A 23665-nucleotide genomic window follows, 5' to 3' on the forward strand; every position below is an offset into this window, starting at 1 on the left:
GTTGAGTCAACGCGATTGGGGTGAGTCGAAACAAAAAATTGAATTTGGCTGCTTAACACTGCGTGGTCAGATATGCCGATTGGTGGTTCATATTGAATATTTGACAAGAGCTGACGATCGTTTACAATAATCCAGTCTAGGAGTGAGGGGTTTGTGTTTTCTCTGAAGCGAGTTGGTTCATTGACAAGCTGTGTGAGGCCAAGGTCTATTAAGAAATTGTGATAAAGAGCTTCTGTACTGTTAGGATGATCGAGGGATACAATATGTTTGAAGTCTGGCAGATTGAAATCGCCAGTGACGATTACTTGAAAGTATTGGGTTATTAGCTCAGTCAAGACTGTAATGATATTATTGTCTGTGGTTGCGGGAGTGTCTGGTGGCCTGTAGATACATAATAATAAGAGACTGAAGGATTGTAAAAAGATGTGAAGAGCAAGGGTTTCCACTGAATTAATTTCAGTGTCAATAGTTTTAATTTGGAAATTAGAAAAACAGTTTTTATTGAGGAAAATTGCGACACCTCCTCCTCGTGTGTGGACTCTATCGTTACGGTGTATGTTATAGTCGGGCGGACAAATCATTGAGTTGGGAATCGCGTTATGTAACCAGGTTTCTGTTATACAAAAAATGGAGGGTTTAGAGGTTTGCACGAAAAGAAAGAAGTCATTTAATTTTGCAGGAAGTGATGCAATATTGGTTGACATCAATGATAAATTAACGAAGTTGCCTAATTGATTCTGGGTGGGAGGTTTTTTGTGATTTTTGCGATACCGTGTATATATTTAATTGTCAGATTATCTTCAGTTAAAGATCTCTGGGCTAGTTCCGCTCGTAAATCTCGTAAATATTGTTGCTGGGTGGGTGTTTTGTCGTCTTGAATTTTGAGCTGTTCGAAACGTGATCCGCTTAGTTTGGTTTTATTTCGTAAAATGGTTTTAGCCGTGAATGAGCTTGAAAATATGACTTTCGTCGGGCGAGTACGAGTAGCATTGAATTTGCCCAATCGAATGACCGAAATTATCTGAATATCATCATCAGGTGGTAAAATTGTGGACGCGACATTTTTTACTGTATCGAGATCTGATTGCTTACGATGGTCACTATCACCTGTGGGTTCCGGTATTCCACGGATAATCACGTTGTTACTCCGGCGAATGCGTTCTACTGCTTCGGCGGTGGCTTCTTCGAATGTGGTTTGGTGAATGTCTGGTGGATGAGTACTTTTTAAGTTTTCGATATCTTTCCGAAGTTTTTTATTTTCAGTAATCAGTTCATCAATTCATTTCTTCATGTCAGCGACCGTGGATGTCAGGGAGCTGATAGTGGCAACTAGGTTTTTCATGGCAATGGGAACATCGGTATCTGTAGGAATCTCAGAAGAACTGGTACAACAGCACTTTTTCTTCTCGGCACAGCTTCTGTGGGACCACAACTTGCAGTCCCCACAATAAATTCTTTTTCTGACCGCAGGGGCATTGCACACAAAGCACATCACTCGTTGCACGTCAACTTCGGCGTCGGCCATTTTTCTCTTTGATTGATGGGAAATTGAGGTAATTTTGCATATTTTTGAATATTTCAAAGGACGATTCTAGGAAAACCATTGAAGTTATCGAAGAAATGAAAACGGATATGACTACTGTGGCGAAAAAGGACGAAAAAGGATACTAAGAACGAAAAAGGACGAAGATGGACGAAAAGGACGAAAAAAGTCGAAAAAGGACATAAAACGGCGAAAAAGGACGAAGAAGGACGAAAAAGGATAAAAGGGACGGAAAAGGACGGAAAAGAACGAAAAAGAAACCGAAAATGAAGAGAAGGGCAAAAAAGGTAAAGAGAATTTTGGAGGGGAGTAACTATGATTCTTCGGTGGGAGTAACTATGATTCTTCGGTGGGAGTAACTATGATTCTTCGGTGGGAGTCACTATGATTCTTCGGCGGGAGTAACTATGATTCTTCGGGGGGAGTAACTATGATTCTTCGGTGGGAGTAACTATGATTCTTCGGTGGGAGTAACTATGATTCTTCGGTGGGGTATCATATGACGCGGAATTTCCTCAGGATTACGATTCCATATTCGCTTTTGCCGGACCTCTTCAATTAAGCGAGAAAAATGCAAATTTGTCTGGGGGGAAGTAACTATGACTATGTACTTCAAAGGACGATTCTCGATAAACCAAGGTAGTTATCGAAGAGGTGAAAGCGGATTTGACTTCTGCGGCCCGAAATCACTTCCGGCCTCGATTGTTTGATAGCTGCAACCGTTTTTCCAGAATCGACGGTTGAAATATCGAAATTTTTGAAAATTCGATAAATTAGGCATTTCGTTCCGATTTTTTCGAAAATGTCGCTCCGCGACCATCAACAGCCTATATTTTTGGAATCAGCACGTCGAGATATACGTCCCTGAATTTTTTCAGAATTTTTAAACGACTTTTTCAAAAGTGAAAATTTTCCAATGGTCCCCCCTTCTTCAAATTTCGGCCAAATTTTGACATTTTCGGAACCTAACTGAGTACATTTTCTTGTAGATTTCGAGCTCTAGAACTCACTTACGGCCATGATTCTTTGATAGCTGCAACCGTTTTTCCAGAATCGACGGTTGAAATATCGAAATTTTTGAAAATTCGATAAATTAGGCATTTCGTACCGATTTTTTCGAAAATGTCGCTCCGCGACCATCAACAGCCTATATTTTTGGAATCAGCACGTCGAGATATACGTCCCTGAATTTTTTCAGAATTTTTAAACGACTTTTTCAAAAGTGAAAATTTTCCAATGGTCCCCCCTTCTTCAAATTTCGGCCAAATTTTGACATTTTCGGAACCTAACTGAGTACATTTTCTTGTAGATTTCGAGCTCTAGAACTCACTTACGGCCATGATTCTTTGATAGCTGCAACCGTTTTTCCAGAATCGACGGTTGAAATATCGAAATTTTTGAAAATTCGATAAATTATTCATTTCGTACCGATTTTTTCGCAAATGTCGCTCCGCGACCATCAACAGCCTATATTTTTGGAATCAGCACGTCGAGATCAACGTCCCTGAATTTTTTCAGAATTTTTAAACGACTTTTTCAAAAGTGAAAATTTTCCAATGGTCCCCCCTTCTTCAAATTTCGGCCAAACTTTGACATTTTCGAAACCTAACTGAGTACATTTTCTTGTAGATTTCGAGCTCTAGAACTCACTTCCGGCCTCGATTCTTTAATAGCTGCAACCGTTTTTCCAGAATCGACGGTTGAAATATCGAAATTTTTGAAAATTCGATAAATTAGGTATTTCGTACCGATTTTTTCGAAAATGTCGCTCCGCGACCATCAACAGCCTATATTTTTGGAATCAGCACGTCGAGATCTACTTCCCTGAATTTTTTCAGAATTTTTAAACGACTTTTTCAAAAGTGAAACTTTTCCAATGGTCCCCCCTTCTTCAAATTTCAGCCAAATTTTGACATTTTCGAAACCTAACTGAGTACATTTTCTTGTAGATTTCGAGCTCTAGAACTCACTTCCGGCCTCGATTCTTTGATAGCTGCAAACGTTTTTCCAGAATCGACGGTTGAAATATCGAAATTTTCGAAAATTCGATAAATTAGGCATTTCGTACAGATTTTTTCGAAAATGTCGCTCCGCGACCATCAACAGCCTATATTTTTGGAATCAGCACGTCGAGATCTACGTCCCTGAATTTTTTCAGAATTTTTAAACGACTTTTTCAAAAGTGAACATTTTCCAATGGTCCCCCCTTCTTCAAATTTCGGCCAAATTTTGACATTTTCGAAACCTAACTGAGTACATTTTCTTGTAGATTTCGAGCTCTAGAACTGACTTCCGGCCTCGATTCTTTGATAGCTGCAACCGTTTTTCCAGAATCGACGGTTGAAATATCGAAATTTTTGAAAATTCGATAAATTAGGCATTTCGTACCGATTTTTTCGAAAATGTCGCTCCGCGACCATCAACAGCCTATATTTTTGGAATCAGCACGTCGAGATATACGTCCCTGAATTTTTTCAGAATTTTTAAACGACTTTTTCAAAAGTGAAAATTTTCCAATGGTCCCCCCTTCTTCAAATTTCGGCCAAATTTTGACATTTTCGGAACCTAACTGAGTACATTTTCTTGTAGATTTCGAGCTCTAGAACTCACTTACGGCCATGATTCTTTGATAGCTGCAACCGTTTTTCCAGAATCGACGGTTGAAATATCGAAATTTTTGAAAATTCGATAAATTATTCATTTCGTACCGATTTTTTCGCAAATGTCGCTCCGCGACCATCAACAGCCTATATTTTTGGAATCAGCACGTCGAGATCAACGTCCCTGAATTTTTTCAGAATTTTTAAACGACTTTTTCAAAAGTGAAAATTTTCCAATGGTCCCCCCTTCTTCAAATTTCGGCCAAACTTTGACATTTTCGAAACCTAACTGAGTACATTTTCTTGTAGATTTCGAGCTCTAGAACTCACTTCCGGCCTCGATTCTTTAATAGCTGCAACCGTTTTTCCAGAATCGACGGTTGAAATATCGAAATTTTTGAAAATTCGATAAATTAGGTATTTCGTACCGATTTTTTCGAAAATGTCGCTCCGCGACCATCAACAGCCTATATTTTTGGAATCAGCACGTCGAGATCTACTTCCCTGAATTTTTTCAGAATTTTTAAACGACTTTTTCAAAAGTGAAACTTTTCCAATGGTCCCCCCTTCTTCAAATTTCAGCCAAATTTTGACATTTTCGAAACCTAACTGAGTACATTTTCTTGTAGATTTCGAGCTCTAGAACTCACTTCCGGCCTCGATTCTTTGATAGCTGCAAACGTTTTTCCAGAATCGACGGTTGAAATATCGAAATTTTCGAAAATTCGATAAATTAGGCATTTCGTACAGATTTTTTCGAAAATGTCGCTCCGCGACCATCAACAGCCTATATTTTTGGAATCAGCACGTCGAGATCTACGTCCCTGAATTTTTTCAGAATTTTTAAACGACTTTTTCAAAAGTGAACATTTTCCAATGGTCCCCCCTTCTTCAAATTTCGGCCAAATTTTGACATTTTCGAAACCTAACTGAGTACATTTTCTTGTAGATTTCGAGCTCTAGAACTCACTTCCGGCCTCGATTCTTTGATAGCTGCAACCGTTTTTCCAGAATCGACGATTGAAATATCGAAATTTTTGAAAATTCGATAAATTAGGCATTTCGTACCGATTTTTTCGAAAATGTCGCTCCTTGACCATCAACTATCAACCTATATTTTTGGAATCAGCACGTCGAGATCTACGTCCCTGAATTTTTTCAGAATTTTTAATCGACATTTTCAAAAGTGAAAATTTTCCAATGGTCCCCCCTTCTTCAAATTTCGGTCAGATTTTGACATTTTCGAAACCTAACTGAGTACATTTTCTTGTAGATTTCGAGCTCTAGAACTCACTTCCGGCCTCGATTCTTTGATAGCTGCAACCGTTTTTCCAGAATCGACGGTTGAAATATCGAAATTTTTGAAAATTCGATAAATTAGGCATTTCGTACCGATTTTTTCGAAAATGTCGCTCCTTGACCATCAACTATCAACCTATATTTTTGGAATCAGCACGTCGAGATCTACGTCCCTGAATTTTTTCAGAAATTTGAAACGACTTTTTCAAAAGTGAAAATTTTCCAATGGTCCCCCCTTCTTCAAATTTCGGCCAAATTTTGACATTTTCGAAACCTAACTGAGTACATTTTCTTGTCGATTTCGAGCTCTAGAACTCACTTCCGGCCTCGATTCTTTGATAGCTGCAACCGTTTTTCCAGAATCGACGGTTGAAATATCGAAATTTTTGAAAATTCGATAAATTAGGCATTTCGTACCGATTTTTTCGAAAATGTCGCTCCGCGACCATCAACAGCCTATATTTTTGGAATCAGCACGTCGAGATCTACGTACCTGAATTTTTTCAGAATTTTTAAAGGACTTTTTCAAAAGTGAAAATTTTCCAATGGTCCCCCCTTCTTCAAATTTCGGCCAAATTTTGACATTTTCGAAACCTAACTGAGTACATTTTCTTGTAGATTTCGAGCTCTAGAACTCACTTCCGGCCTCGATTCTTTGATGGCTGCAACCGTTTTTCCAGAATCGACGATTGAAATATCGAAATTTTCGAAAATTCGATAAATTAGGCATTTCGTACAGATTTTTTCGAAAATGTCGCTCCGCGACCATCAACAGCCTATATTTTTGGAATCAGCACGTCGAGATCTACGTCCCTGAATTTTTTCAGGATTTTTTAACGACTTTTTCAAAAGTGAAAATTTTCCAATGGTCCCCCCTTCTTCAAATTTCGGCCAAATTTTGACATTTTCGAAACCTAACTGAGTACATTTTCTTGTAGATTTCGAGCTCTAGAACTCACTTCCGGCCTCGATTCTTTGATGGCTGCAACCGTTTTTCCAGAATCGACGATTGAAATATCGAAATTTTTGAAAATTCGATAAATTAGACATTTCGTACCGATTTTTTCGAAAATGTCGCTCCGCGACCATCAACAACCTATATTTTTGGAATCAGCACGTCGAGATCTACGTCCCTGAATTTTTTCAGGATTTTTTAACGACTTTTTCAAAAGTGAAAATTTTCCAATGCTCCCCCCTTCTTCAAATTTCGGCCAAATTTTGACATTTTCGAAACCTAACTGAGTACATTTTCTTGTAGATTTCGAGCTCTAGAACTCACTTCCGGCCTCGATTCTTTGATAGCTGCAACCATTTTTCCAGAATCGACGGTTGAATTATCGAAATTTATGAAAATTCGATAAATTAGACATTTCGTACCGAATTTTTCGAAAATGTCGCTCCGCGACCATCAACAGCCTATATTTTTGAAATCAGCACGTCGAGATCTACGTCCCTGAATTTTTTCAGAATTTTTAAACGACTTTTTCAAAAGTGAAAATTTTCCAATGGTCCCCCCTTCTTCAAATTTCGGCCAAATTTTGACATTTTCGAAACCTAAATGAGTACATTTTCCTGTAGATTTCGAGATCTAGAACCCACTTGCGGCCTCGATTCTTTGATAGCTGCAACCGTTTTTCCAGAATCGACGGTTGAAATATCGAAATTTTCGAAAATTCGATAAATTAGGCATTTCGTACAGATTTTTTCGAAAATGTCGCTCCGCGACCATCAACAGCCTATATTTTTGGAATCAGCACGTCGAGATCTACGTCCCTGAATTTTTTCAGAATTTTTAAACGACTTTTTCAAAAGTGAAAATTTTCCAATGGTCCCCCCTTCTTCAAATTTCGGCCAAATTTTGACATTTTCGAAACCTAACTGAGTACATTTTCTTGTAGATTTCGAGCTCTAGAACTCACTTCCGGCCTCGATTCTTTGATGGCTGCAACCGTTTTTCCAGAATCGACGATTGAAATATCGAAATTTTTGAAAATTCGATAAATTAGACATTTCGTACCGATTTTTTCGAAAATGTCGCTCCGCGACCATCAACAGCCTATATTTTTGGAATCAGCACGTCGAGATCTACGTCCCTGAATTTTTTCAGAATTTTTAAACGACTTTTTCTTCAAATTTCGGCCAAATTTTGACATTTTCGAAACCTAACTGAGTACATTTTCTTGTAGATTTCGAGCTCTAGAACTCACTTCCGGGTTCGATTCTTTGATAGCTGCAACCGTTTTTAAAGAATCGACGATTGAAATATCGAAATTTTTGAAAATTCGATAAATTAGACATTTCGTACCGATTTTTTCGAAAATGTCGCTCCGCGACCATCAACAGCCTAAATTTTTGGAATCAGCACGTCGAGATCTACGTCCCTGAATTTTTTCAGAATTTTTAAACGACTTTTTCAAAAGTGAAAATTTTCCAATGGTCCCCCCTTCTTAAAATTTCGGCCAAATTTTGACATTTTCGAAACCTAACTGAGTACATTTTCCTGTAGATTTCGAGATCTAGAACCCACTTGCGGCCTCGATTCTTTGATAGCTGCAACCGTTTTTCCAGAATCGACGGTTGAAATATCGAAATTTTTGAAAATTCGATAAATTAGACATTTCGTACCGATTTTTTCGAAAATGTCGCTCCGCGACCATCAACAGCCTATATTTTTGGAATCAGCACGTCGAGATCTACGTCCCTGAATTTTTTCAGGATTTTTTAACGACTTTTTCAAAAGTGAAAATTTTCCAATGGTCCCCCCTTCTTCAAATTTCGGCCAAATTTTGACATTTTCGAAACCTAACTGAGTACATTTTCTTGTAGATTTCGAGCTCTAGAACTCACTTCCGGCCTCGATTCTTTGATAGCTGCAACCGTTTTTCCAGAATCGACGGTTGAATTATCGAAATTTATGAAAATTCGATAAATTAGACATTTCGTACCGAATTTTTCGAAAATGTCGCTCCGCGACCATCAACAGCCTATATTTTTGAAATCAGCACGTCGAGATCTACGTCCCTGAATTTTTTCAGGATTTTTTAACGACTTTTTCAAAAGTGAAAATTTTCCAATGGTCCCCCCTTCTTCAAATTTCGGCCAAATTTTGACATTTTCGAAACCTAACTGAGTACATTTTCTTGTAGATTTCGAGCTCTAGAACTCACTTCCGGCCTCGATTCTTTGATAGCTGCAACCATTTTTCCAGAATCGACGGTTGAATTATCGAAATTTATGAAAATTCGATAAATTAGACATTTCGTACCGAATTTTTCGAAAATGTCGCTCCGCGACCATCAACAGCCTATATTTTTGAAATCAGCACGTCGAGATCTACGTCCCTGAATTTTTTCAGAATTTTTAAACGACTTTTTCAAAAGTGAAAATTTTCCAATGGTCCCCCCTTCTTCAAATTTCGGCCAAATTTTGACATTTTCGAAACCTAAATGAGTACATTTTCCTGTAGATTTCGAGATCTAGAACCCACTTGCGGCCTCGATTCTTTGATAGCTGCAACCGTTTTTCCAGAATCGACGGTTGAAATATCGAAATTTTCGAAAATTCGATAAATTAGGCATTTCGTACAGATTTTTTCGAAAATGTCGCTCCGCGACCATCAACAGCCTATATTTTTGGAATCAGCACGTCGAGATCTACGTCCCTGAATTTTTTCAGAATTTTTAAACGACTTTTTCAAAAGTGAAAATTTTCCAATGGTCCCCCCTTCTTCAAATTTCGGCCAAATTTTGACATTTTCGAAACCTAACTGAGTACATTTTCTTGTAGATTTCGAGCTCTAGAACTCACTTCCGGCCTCGATTCTTTGATGGCTGCAACCGTTTTTCCAGAATCGACGATTGAAATATCGAAATTTTTGAAAATTCGATAAATTAGACATTTCGTACCGATTTTTTCGAAAATGTCGCTCCGCGACCATCAACAGCCTATATTTTTGGAATCAGCACGTCGAGATCTACGTACCTGAATTTTTTCAGAATTTTTAAAGGACTTTTTCAAAAGTGAAAATTTTCCAATGGTCCCCCCTTCTTCAAATTTCGGCCAAATTTTGACATTTTCGAAACCTAACTGAGTACATTTTCTTGTAGATTTCGAGCTCTAGAACTCACTTCCGGCCTCGATTCTTTGATGGCTGCAACCGTTTTTCCAGAATCGACGATTGAAATATCGAAATTTTCGAAAATTCGATAAATTAGGCATTTCGTACAGATTTTTTCGAAAATGTCGCTCCGCGACCATCAACAGCCTATATTTTTGGAATCAGCACGTCGAGATCTACGTCCCTGAATTTTTTCAGGATTTTTTAACGACTTTTTCAAAAGTGAAAATTTTCCAATGGTCCCCCCTTCTTCAAATTTCGGCCAAATTTTGACATTTTCGAAACCTAACTGAGTACATTTTCTTGTAGATTTCGAGCTCTAGAACTCACTTCCGGCCTCGATTCTTTGATGGCTGCAACCGTTTTTCCAGAATCGACGATTGAAATATCGAAATTTTTGAAAATTCGATAAATTAGACATTTCGTACCGATTTTTTCGAAAATGTCGCTCCGCGACCATCAACAACCTATATTTTTGGAATCAGCACGTCGAGATCTACGTCCCTGAATTTTTTCAGGATTTTTTAACGACTTTTTCAAAAGTGAAAATTTTCCAATGGTCCCCCCTTCTTCAAATTTCGGCCAAATTTTGACATTTTCGAAACCTAACTGAGTATATTTTCCTGTAGATTTCGAGATCTAGAACCCACTTGCGGCCTCGATTCTTTGATAGCTGCAACCGTTTTTCCAGAATCGACGGTTGAAATATCGAAATTTTCGAAAATTCGATAAATTAGGCATTTCGTACAGATTTTTTCGAAAATGTCGCTCCGCGACCATCAACAGCCTATATTTTTGGAATCAGCACGTCGAGATCTACGTCCCTGAATTTTTTCAGAATTTTTAAACGACTTTTTCAAAAGTGAAAATTTTCCAATGGTCCCCCCTTCTTCAAATTTCGGCCAAATTTTGACATTTTCGAAACCTAACTGAGTACATTTTCTTGTAGATTTCGAGCTCTAGAACTCACTTCCGGGTTCGATTCTTTGATAGCTGCAACCGTTTTTAAAGAATCGACGATTGAAATATCGAAATTTTTGAAAATTCGATAAATTAGACATTTCGTACCGATTTTTTCGAAAATGTCGCTCCGCGACCATCAACAGCCTAAATTTTTGGAATCAGCACGTCGAGATCTACGTCCCTGAATTTTTTCAGAATTTTTAAACGACTTTTTCAAAAGTGAAAATTTTCCAATGGTCCCCCCTTCTTAAAATTTCGGCCAAATTTTGACATTTTCGAAACCTAACTGAGTACATTTTCTTGTAGATTTCGAGCTCTAGAACTCACTTCCGGCCTCGATTCTTTGATAGCTGCAACTGTTTTTCCAGAATCGACGGTTGAAATATCGAAATTTTTGAAAATTCGATAAATTAGACATTTCGTACCGATTTTTTCGAAAATGTCGCTCCGCGACCATCAACAGCCTATATTTTTGGAATCAGCACGTCGAGATCTACGTCCCTGAATTTTTTCAGGATTTTTTAACGACTTTTTCAAAAGTGAAAATTTTCCAATGGTCCCCCCTTCTTCAAATTTCGGCCAAATTTTGACATTTTCGAAACCTAACTGAGTACATTTTCTTGTAGATTTCGAGCTCTAGAACTCACTTCCGGCCTCGATTCTTTGATGGCTGCAACCGTTTTTCCAGAATCGACGATTGAAATATCGAAATTTTTGAAAATTCGATAAATTAGACATTTCGTACCGATTTTTTCGAAAATGTCGCTCCGCGACCATCAACAGCATATATTTTTGGAATCAGCACGTCGAGATCTACGTCCCTGAATTTTTTCAGAATTTTTAAACGACTTTTTCTTCAAATTTCGGCCAAATTTTGACATTTTCGAAACCTAACTGAGTACATTTTCTTGTAGATTTCGAGCTCTAGAACTCACTTCCGGGTTCGATTCTTTGATAGCTGCAACCGTTTTTAAAGAATCGACGATTGAAATATCGAAATTTTTGAAAATTCGATAAATTAGACATTTCGTACCGATTTTTTCGAAAATGTCGCTCCGCGACCATCAACAGCCTAAATTTTTGGAATCAGCACGTCGAGATCTACGTCCCTGAATTTTTTCAGAATTTTTAAACGACTTTTCCAAAAGTGAAAATTTTCCAATGGTCCCCCCTTTTTAAAATTTCGGCCAAATTTTGACATTTTCGAAACCTAACTGAGTACATTTTCTTGTAGATTTCGAGCTCTAGAACTCACTTCCGGCCTCGATTCTTTGATAGCTGCAACTGTTTTTCCAGAATCGACGGTTGAAATATCGAAATTTTTGAAAATTCGATAAATTAGACATTTCGTACCGATTTTTTCGAAAATGTCGCTCCGCGACCATCAACAGCCTATATTTTTGGAATCAGCACGTCGAGATCTACGTCCCTGAATTTTTCAGAATTTTTAAACGACTTTTTCAAAAGTGAAAATTTTCCAATGGTCCCCCCTTCTTCAAATTTCGGCCAGATTTTGACATTTTCGAAACCTAACTGAGTTCATTTTCTTGTAGATTTCGAGCTCTAGAACTCACTTCCGGCCTCGATTCTTTGATAGCTGCAACCGTTTTTCCAGAATCGACGATTGAAATATCGAAATTTTTGAAAATTCTATAAATTAGATATTTCGTACCGATTTTTTCGAAAATGTCGCTCCGCGACCATCAACAGCCTATATTTTTGGAATCAGCACGTCGAGATCTACTTCCCTGAATTTTTTCAGAATTTTTAAACGACTTTTTCAAAAGTGAAAATTTTCCAATGGTCCCCCCTTCTTAAAATTTCGGCCAAATTTTGACATTTTCGAAACCTAACTAAGTACATTTTCTTGTAGATTTCGAGCTCTAGAACTCACTTCCGGCCTCGATTCTTTGATAGCTGCAACTGTTTTTCCAGAATCGACGGTTGAAATATCGAAATTTTTGAAAATTCGATAAATTAGACATTTCGTACCGATTTTTTCGAAAATGTCGCTCCGCGACCATCAACAGCCTATATTTTTGGAATCAGCACGTCGAGATCTACGTCCCTGAATTTTTTCAGAATTTTTAAACGACTTTTTCAAAAGTGAAAATTTTCCAATGGTCCCCCCTTCTTCAAATTTCGGCCAAATTTTGACATTTTCGGAACCTAACTGAGTACATTTTCTTGTAGATTTCGAGCTCTAGAACTCACTTACGGCCATGATTCTTTGATAGCTGCAACCGTTTTTCCAGAATCGACGGTTGAAATATCGAAATTTTTGAAAATTCAATAAATTATTCATTTCGTACCGATTTTTTCGCAAATGTCGCTCCGCGACCATCAACAGCCTATATTTTTGGAATCAGCACGTCGAGATCAACGTCCCTGAATTTTTTCAGAATTTTTAAACGACTTTTTCAAAAGTGAAAATTTTCCAATGGTCCCCCCTTCTTCAAATTTCGGCCAAACTTTGACATTTTCGAAACCTAACTGAGTACATTTTCTTGTAGATTTCGAGCTCTAGAACTCACTTCCGGCCTCGATTCTTTAATAGCTGCAACCGTTTTTCCAGAATCGACGGTTGAAATATCGAAATTTTTGAAAATTCGATAAATTAGGTATTTCGTACCGATTTTTTCGAAAATGTCGCTCCGCGACCATCAACAGCCTATATTTTTGGAATCAGCACGTCGAGATCTACGTCCCTGAATTTTTTCAGAATTTTTAAACGACTTTTTCAAAAGTGAAAATTTTCCAATGGTCCCCCTTCTTCAAATTTCGGCCAAATTTTAACATTTTCGAAACCTAACTGAGTACATTTTCCTGTAGATTTCGAGATCTAGAACCCACTTCCGGCCTCGATTCTTTGATAGCTGCAACCATTTTTCCAGAATCGACGGTTGAAATATCGAAATTTTTGAAAATTCGATAAATTAAGAATTTCGTACCGATTTTTTCGAAAATGTCGTTCCGCGACCATCAACAGCCTATATTTTTGGAATCAGCACGTCGAGATCTACGTCCCTGAATTTTTTCAGAATTTTTAAACGACTTTTTCAAAAGTGAAAATTTTCCAATGGTCCCCCCTTCTTAAAATTTCGGCCAAATTTTGACATTTTCGAAACCTAACTAAGTACATTTTCTTGTAGATTTCGAGCTCTAGAACTCACTTCCGGCCTCGATTCTCTGATGGCTGCAACCGTTTTTCCAGAATCGACGATTGAAATATCGAAATTTTTGAAAATTCGATAAATTAGACATTTCGTACCGATTTTTTCGAAAATGTCGCTCCGCGACCATCAACAGCCTATATTTTTGGAATCAGCACGTCGAGATCTACGTCCCTGAATTTTTTCAGGATTTTTTAACGACTTTTTCAAAAGTGAAAATTTTCCAATGGTCCCCCCTTCTTCAAATTTCGGCCAAATTTTGACAATTTCGAAACCTAACTGAGTACATTTTCTTGTAGATTTCGAGCTCTAGAACTCACTTCCGGCCTCGATTCTCTGATGGCTGCAACCGTTTTTCCAGAATCGACGATTGAAATATCGAAATTTTTGAAAATTCGATAAATTAGACATTTCGTACCGATTTTTTCGAAAATGTCGCTCCGCGACCATCAACAGCCTATATTTTTGGAATCAGCGCGTCGAGACCTACGTCCCTGAATTTTTTCAGAATTTTTAAACGACTTTTTCAAAAGTGAAAATTTTCCAATGGTCCCCCCTTCTTCAAATTTCGGCCAAATTTTGACATTTTCGAAACCTAACTGAGACCATTTTCTTGTAGATTTCGAGCTCTAGAACTCACTTCCGGCCTCGATTCTTTGATAGCTGCAACCGTTTTTCCAGAATCGACGATTGAAATATCGAAATTTTTGAAAATTCGATAAATTAGGCATTAGGTACCGATTTTTTCGAAAATGTCGCTCCTTGACCATCAACTATCAACCTATATTTTTGGAATCAGCGCGTCGAGACCTACGTCCCTGAATTTTTTCAGAAATTTTAAACGACTTTTTCAAAAGTGAAAATTTTCCAATGGTCCCCCCTTCTTCAAATTTCGGCCAAATTTTGACAATTTCGAAACCTAACTGAGTACATTTTCTTGTAGATTTCGAGCTCTAGAACTCACTTCCGGCCTCGATTCTCTGATGGCTGCAACCGTTTTTCCAGAATCGACGATTGAAATATCGAAATTTTTGAAAATTCGATAAATTAGACATTTCGTACCGATTTTTTCGAAAATGTCGCTCCGCGACCATCAACAGCCTATATTTTTGGAATCAGCACGTCGAGATCTACGTACCTGAATTTTTTCAGAATTGTTAAAGGACTTTTTCAAAAGTGAAAATTTTCCAATGGTCCCCCCTTTTTCAAATTTCGGCCAGATTTTGACATTTTCGAAACCTAACTGAGTACATTTTCTTGTAGATTTCGAGCTCTAGAACTCACTTCCGGCCTCGATTCTTTGATGGCTGCAACCGTTTTTCCAGAATCGACGATTGAAATATCGAAATTTTTGAAAATTCGATAAATTAGACATTTCGTACCGATTTTTTCGAAAATGTCGCTCCGCGACCATCAACAGCCTATATTTTTGGAATCAGCACGTCGAGATCTACGTCCCTGAATTTTTTCAGGATTTTTTAACGACTTTTTCAAAAGTGAAAATTTTCCAATGGTCCCCCCTTCTTCAAATTTCGGCCAAATTTTGACATTTTCGAAACCTAACTGAGTACATTTTCTTGTAGATTTCGAGCTCTAGAACTCACTTCCGGCCTCGATTCTTTGATAGCTGCAACCGTTTTTCCAGAATCGACGGTTGAATTATCGAAATTTATGAAAATTCGATAAATTAGACATTTCGTACCGAATTTTTCGAAAATGTCGCTCCGCGACCATCAACAGCCTATATTTTTGAAATCAGCACGTCGAGATCTACGTCCCTGAATTTTTTCAGAATTTTTAAACGACTTTTTCAAAAGTGAAAATTTTCCAATGGTCCCCCCTTCTTCAAATTTCGGCCAAATTTTGACATTTTCGAAACCTAACTGAGTACATTTTCCTGTAGATTTCGAGATCTAGAACCCACTTGCGGCCTCGATTCTTTGATAGCTGCAACCGTTTTTCCAGAATCGACGGTTGAAATATCGAAATTTTCGAAAATTCGATAAATTAGGCATTTCGTACAGATTTTTTCGAAAATGTCGCTCCGCGACCATCAACAGCCTATATTTTTGGAATCAGCACGTCGAGATCTACGTCCCTGAATTTTTTCAGAATTTTTAAACGACTTTTTCAAAAGTGAAAATTTTCCAATGGTCCCCCCTTCTTCAAATTTCGGCCAAATTTTGACATTTTCGAAACCTAACTGAGTACATTTTCTTGTAGATTTCGAGCTCTAGAACTCACTTCCGGCCTCGATTCTTTGATAGCTGCAACCGTTTTTCCAGAATCGACGGTTGAAATATCGAAATTTTTGAAAATTCGACAAATTAGGCATTTCGTACCGATTTTTTCGAAAATGTCGCTCCGCGACCATCAACAGCCTATATTTTTGGAATCAGCACGTCGAGACCTACGTCCCTGAATTTTTTCAGAATTTTTAAACGACTTTTTCAAAAGTGAAAATTTTCCAATGGTCCCCCCTTCTTAAAATTTCGGCCAAATTTTGACATTTTCGAAACCTAACTGAGTTCATTTTCTTGTAGATTTCGAGCTCTAGAACTCACTTCCGGCCTCGATTCTTTGATAGCTGCAACCGTTTTTCCAGAATCGACGATTGAAATATCGAAATTTTTGAAAATTCGATAAATTAGATATTTCGTACCGATTTTTTCGAAAATGTCGCTCCGCGACCATCAACAGCCTATATTTTTGGAATCAGCACGTCGAGATCAACGTCCCTGAATTTTTTCAGAATTTTTAAACGACTTTTTCAAAAGTGAAAATTTTCCAATGGTCCCCCCTTCTTCAAATTTCGGCCAAACTTTGACATTTTCGAAACCTAACTGAGTACATTTTCTTGTAGATTTCGAGCTCTAGAACTCACTTCCGGCCTCGATTCTTTAATAGCTGCAACCGTTTTTCCAGAATCGACGGTTGAAATATCGAAATTTTTGAAAATTCGATAAATTAGGTATTTCGTACCGATTTTTTCGAAAATGTCGCTCCGCGACCATCAACAGCCTATATTTTTGGAATCAGCACGTCGAGATCTACTTCCCTGAATTTTTTCAGAATTTTTAAACGACTTTTTCAAAAGTGAAACTTTTCCAATGGTCCCCCCTTCTTCAAATTTCAGCCAAATTTTGACATTTTCGAAACCTAACTGAGTACATTTTCTTGTAGATTTCGAGCTCTAGAACTCACTTCCGGGTTCGATTCTTTGATAGCTGCAACCGTTTTTTAAGAATCGACGATTGAAATATCGAAATTTTTGAAAATTCGATAAATTAGACATTTCGTACCGATTTTTTCGAAAATGTCGCTCCGCGACCATCAACAGCCTATATTTTTGGAATCAGCACGTCGAGATCTACGTCCCTGAATTTTTTCAGAATTTTTAAACGACTTTTTCAAAAGTGAAAATTTTCCAATGGTCCCCCCTTCTTCAAATTTCGGCCAGATTTTGACATTTTCGAAACCTAACTGAGTACATTTTCTTGTAGATTTCGAGCTCTAGAACTCACTTCCGGCCTCGATTCTTTGATAGCTGCAACCGTTTTTCCAGAATCGACGATTGAAATATCGAAATTTTTGAAAATTCGATAAATTAGACATTTCGTACCGATTTTTTCGAAAATGTCGCTCCGCGACCATCAACTATCAACCTATATTTTTGGAATCAGCACGTCGAGATCTACGTCCCTGAATTTTTTCAGAATTTTTAAACGACTTTTTCAAAAGTGAAAATTTTCCAATGGTCCCCCCTTCTTCAAATTTCGGCCAAATTTTGACATTTTCGAAACCTAACTGACGACATTTTCTTGGAGATTTCGAGCTCTAGAACTCACTTCCGGCCTCGATTCTTTGATAGCTGCAACCGTTTTTCCAGAATCGACGGTTGAAATATCGAAATTTTTGAAAATTCGATAAATTTGACATTTCGTACCGATTTTTTCGAAAATGTCGCTCCGCGACCATCAACAGCCTATATTTTTGGAATCAGCACGTCGAGATCTACGTCCCTGAATTTTTTCAGAATTTTTAAACGACTTTTTCAAAAGTGAAAATTTTCCAATGGTCCCCCCTTCTTCAAATTTCGGCCAAACTTTGACATTTTCGAAACCTAACTGAGTACATTTTCTTGTAGATTTCGAGCTCTAGAACTCACTTCCGGCCTCGATTCTTTAATAGCTGCAACCGTTTTTCCAGAATCGACGGTTGAAATATCGAAATTTTTGAAAATTCGATAAATTAGGTATTTCGTACCGATTTTTTCGAAAATGTCGCTCCGCGACCATCAACAGCCTATATTTTTGGAATCAGCACGTCGAGATCTACGTCCCTGAATTTTTTCAGAATTTTTAAACGACTTTTTCAAAAGTGAAAATTTTCCAATGGTCCCCCTTCTTCAAATTTCGGCCAAATTTTAACATTTTCGAAACCTAACTGAGTACATTTTCCTGTAGATTTCGAGATCTAGAACCCACTTCCGGCCTCGATTCTTTGATAGCTGCAACCATTTTTCCAGAATCGACGGTTGAAATATCGAAATTTTTGAAAATTCGATAAATTAAGAATTTCGTACCGATTTTTTCGAAAATGTCGTTCCGCGACCATCAACAGCCTATATTTTTGGAATCAGCACGTCGAGATCTACGTCCCTGAATTTTTTCAGAATTTTTAAACGACTTTTTCAAAAGTGAAAATTTTCCAATGGTCCCCCCTTCTTAAAATTTCGGCCAAATTTTGACATTTTCGAAACCTAACTAAGTACATTTTCTTGTAGATTTCGAGCTCTAGAACTCACTTCCGGCCTCGATTCTCTGATGGCTGCAACCGTTTTTCCAGAATCGACGATTGAAATATCGAAATTTTTGAAAATTCGATAAATTAGACATTTCGTACCGATTTTTTCGAAAATGTCGCTCCGCGACCATCAACAGCCTATATTTTTGGAATCAGCACGTCGAGATCTACGTCCCTGAATTTTTTCAGGATTTTTTAACGACTTTTTCAAAAGTGAAAATTTTCCAATGGTCCCCCCTTCTTCAAATTTCGGCCAAATTTTGACAATTTCGAAACCTAACTGAGTACATTTTCTTGTAGATTTCGAGCTCTAGAACTCACTTCCGGCCTCGATTCTCTGATGGCTGCAACCGTTTTTCCAGAATCGACGATTGAAATATCGAAATTTTTGAAAATTCGATAAATTAGACATTTCGTACCGATTTTTTCGAAAATGTCGCTCCGCGACCATCAACAGCCTATATTTTTGGAATCAGCGCGTCGAGACCTACGTCCCTGAATTTTTTCAGAATTTTTAAACGACTTTTTCAAAAGTGAAAATTTTCCAATGGTCCCCCCTTCTTCAAATTTCGGCCAAATTTTGACATTTTCGAAACCTAACTGAGACCATTTTCTTGTAGATTTCGAGCTCTAGAACTCACTTCCGGCCTCGATTCTTTGATAGCTGCAACCGTTTTTCCAGAATCGACGATTGAAATATCGAAATTTTTGAAAATTCGATAAATTAGGCATTAGGTACCGATTTTTTCGAAAATGTCGCTCCTTGACCATCAACTATCAACCTATATTTTTGGAATCAGCGCGTCGAGACCTACGTCCCTGAATTTTTTCAGAAATTTTAAACGACTTTTTCAAAAGTGAAAATTTTCCAATGGTCCCCCCTTCTTCAAATTTCGGCCAAATTTTGACAATTTCGAAACCTAACTGAGTACATTTTCTTGTAGATTTCGAGCTCTAGAACTCACTTCCGGCCTCGATTCTCTGATGGCTGCAACCGTTTTTCCAGAATCTACGATTGAAATATCGAAATTTTTGAAAATTCGATAAATTAGACATTTCGTACCGATTTTTTCGAAAATGTCGCTCCGCGACCATCAACAGCCTATATTTTTGGAATCAGCACGTCGAGATCTACGTACCTGAATTTTTTCAGAATTGTTAAAGGACTTTTTCAAAAGTGAAAATTTTCCAATGGTCCCCCCTTTTTCAAATTTCGGCCAGATTTTGACATTTTCGAAACCTAACTGAGTACATTTTCTTGTAGATTTCGAGCTCTAGAACTCACTTCCGGCCTCGATTCTTTGATGGCTGCAACCGTTTTTCCAGAATCGACGATTGAAATATCGAAATTTTTGAAAATTCGATAAATTAGACATTTCGTACCGATTTTTTCGAAAATGTCGCTCCGCGACCATCAACAGCCTATATTTTTGGAATCAGCACGTCGAGATCTACGTCCCTGAATTTTTTCAGGATTTTTTAACGACTTTTTCAAAAGTGAAAATTTTCCAATGGTCCCCCCTTCTTCAAATTTCGGCCAAATTTTGACATTTTCGAAACCTAACTGAGTACATTTTCTTGTAGATTTCGAGCTCTAGAACTCACTTCCGGCCTCGATTCTTTGATAGCTGCAACCGTTTTTCCAGAATCGACGGTTGAATTATCGAAATTTATGAAAATTCGATAAATTAGACATTTCGTACCGAATTTTTCGAAAATGTCGCTCCGCGACCATCAACAGCCTATATTTTTGAAATCAGCACGTCGAGATCTACGTCCCTGAATTTTTTCAGAATTTTTAAACGACTTTTTCAAAAGTGAAAATTTTCCAATGGTCCCCCCTTCTTCAAATTTCGGCCAAATTTTGACATTTTCGAAACCTAACTGAGTACATTTTCCTGTAGATTTCGAGATCTAGAACCCACTTGCGGCCTCGATTCTTTGATAGCTGCAACCGTTTTTCCAGAATCGACGGTTGAAATATCGAAATTTTCGAAAATTCGATAAATTAGGCATTTCGTACAGATTTTTTCGAAAATGTCGCTCCGCGACCATCAACAGCCTATATTTTTGGAATCAGCACGTCGAGATCTACGTCCCTGAATTTTTTCAGAATTTTTAAACGACTTTTTCAAAAGTGAAAATTTTCCAATGGTCCCCCCTTCTTCAAATTTCGGCCAAATTTTGACATTTTCGAAACCTAACTGAGTACATTTTCTTGTAGATTTCGAGCTCTAGAACTCACTTCCGGCCTCGATTCTTTGATAGCTGCAACCGTTTTTCCAGAATCGACGGTTGAAATATCGAAATTTTTGAAAATTCGACAAATTAGGCATTTCGTACCGATTTTTTCGAAAATGTCGCTCCGCGACCATCAACAGCCTATATTTTTGGAATCAGCACGTCGAGACCTACGTCCCTGAATTTTTTCAGAATTTTTAAACGACTTTTTCAAAAGTGAAAATTTTCCAATGGTCCCCCCTTCTTAAAATTTCGGCCAAATTTTGACATTTTCGAAACCTAACTGAGTTCATTTTCTTGTAGATTTCGAGCTCTAGAACTCACTTCCGGCCTCGATTCTTTGATAGCTGCAACCGTTTTTCCAGAATCGACGATTGAAATATCGAAATTTTTGAAAATTCGATAAATTAGATATTTCGTACCGATTTTTTCGAAAATGTCGCTCCGCGACCATCAACAGCCTATATTTTTGGAATCAGCACGTCGAGATCAACGTCCCTGAATTTTTTCAGAATTTTTAAACGACTTTTTCAAAAGTGAAAATTTTCCAATGGTCCCCCCTTCTTCAAATTTCGGCCAAACTTTGACATTTTCGAAACCTAACTGAGTACATTTTCTTGTAGATTTCGAGCTCTAGAACTCACTTCCGGCCTCGATTCTTTAATAGCTGCAACCGTTTTTCCAGAATCGACGGTTGAAATATCGAAATTTTTGAAAATTCGATAAATTAGGTATTTCGTACCGATTTTTTCGAAAATGTCGCTCCGCGACCATCAACAGCCTATATTTTTGGAATCAGCACGTCGAGATCTACTTCCCTGAATTTTTTCAGAATTTTTAAACGACTTTTTCAAAAGTGAAACTTTTCCAATGGTCCCCCCTTCTTCAAATTTCAGCCAAATTTTGACATTTTCGAAACCTAACTGAGTACATTTTCTTGTAGATTTCGAGCTCTAGAACTCACTTCCGGGTTCGATTCTTTGATAGCTGCAACCGTTTTTTAAGAATCGACGATTGAAATATCGAAATTTTTGAAAATTCGATAAATTAGACATTTCGTACCGATTTTTTCGAAAATGTCGCTCCGCGACCATCAACAGCCTATATTTTTGGAATCAGCACGTCGAGATCTACGTCCCTGAATTTTTTCAGAATTTTTAAACGACTTTTTCAAAAGTGAAAATTTTCCAATGGTCCCCCCTTCTTCAAATTTCGGCCAGATTTTGACATTTTCGAAACCTAACTGAGTACATTTTCTTGTAGATTTCGAGCTCTAGAACTCACTTCCGGCCTCGATTCTTTGATAGCTGCAACCGTTTTTCCAGAATCGACGATTGAAATATCGAAATTTTTGAAAATTCGATAAATTAGACATTTCGTACCGATTTTTTCGAAAATGTCGCTCCGCGACCATCAACTATCAACCTATATTTTTGGAATCAGCACGTCGAGATCTACGTCCCTGAATTTTTTCAGAATTTTTAAACGACTTTTTCAAAAGTGAAAATTTTCCAATGGTCCCCCCTTCTTCAAATTTCGGCCAAATTTTGACATTTTCGAAACCTAACTGACGACATTTTCTTGGAGATTTCGAGCTCTAGAACTCACTTCCGGCCTCGATTCTTTGATAGCTGCAACCGTTTTTCCAGAATCGACGGTTGAAATATCGAAATTTTTGAAAATTCGATAAATTTGACATTTCGTACCGATTTTTTCGAAAATGTCGCTCCGCGACCATCAACAGCCTATATTTTTGGAATCAGCACGTCGAGATCTACGTCCCTGAATTTTTTCAGAATTTTTAAACGACTTTTTCTTCAAATTTCGGCCAAATTTTGACATTTTCGAAACCTAACTGAGTACATTTTCTTGTAGATTTCGAGCTCTAGAAATCACTTACGGCCTCGATTCTTTGATAGCTGCAACCGTTTTTAAAGAATCGACGATTGAAATATCGAAATTTTTGAAAATTCGATAAATTAGACATTTCGTACCGATTTTTTCGAAAATGTCGCTCCGCGACCATCAACAGCCTATATTTTTGGAATCAGCACGTCGAGATCTACGTCCCTGAATTTTTCAGAATTTTTAAACGACTTTTTCAAAAGTGAAAATTTTCCAATGGTCCCCCCTTCTTCAAATTTCGGCCAGATTTTGACATTTTCGAAACCTAACTGAGTTCATTTTCTTGTAGATTTCGAGCTCTAGAACTCACTTCCGGCCTCGATTCTTTGATAGCTGCAACCGTTTTTCCAGAATCGACGGTTGAAGTATCGAAATTTTTGAAAATTCAATAAATTAGGCATTTCGTACCGATTTTTTCGAAAATGTCGCTCCGCAACCATCAACAGCCTATATTTTTGGAATCAGCACGTCGAGGTCTACGTCCCTGAATTTTTTCAGAATTTTTGAACGACTTTTTCAAAAGTGAAAATTTTCCAATGGTCCCCCCTTCTTCAAATTTCGGCCAAATTTTAACATTTTCGAAACCTAACTGAGTACATTTTCCTGTAGATTTCGAGATCTAGAACCCACTTCCGGCCTCGATTCTTTGATAGCTGCAACCGTTTTTCCAGAATCGACGGTTGAAATATCGAAATTTTTGAAAATTCGATGAATTAAGCATTTCGTTCCGATTTTTTCGAAAATGTCGTTCCGCGACCATCAACAGCCTATATTTTTGGAATCAGCACGTCGAGATCTACGTCCCTGAATTTTTCAGGATTTTTTAACGACTTTTTCAAAAGTGAAAATTTTCCAATGGTCCCCCCTTCTTAAAATTTCGGCCAAATTTTGACATTTTCGAAACCTAACTGAGTACATTTTCTTGTAGATTTCGAGCTCTAGAACTCACTTCCGGCCTCGATTCTTTGATAGCTGCAACTGTTTTTCCAGAATCGACGGTTGAAATATCGAAATTTTT

Source organism: Zophobas morio, unplaced genomic scaffold, assembly GCF_036711695.1.
Source record: "Zophobas morio isolate AGI-343-1 ecotype UQ-CSIRO unplaced genomic scaffold, CSIRO_AGI_Zmor_V1 ptg000026l, whole genome shotgun sequence".
In the NCBI taxonomy this organism is placed as follows: Eukaryota; Metazoa; Arthropoda; class Insecta; order Coleoptera; family Tenebrionidae; genus Zophobas; species Zophobas morio.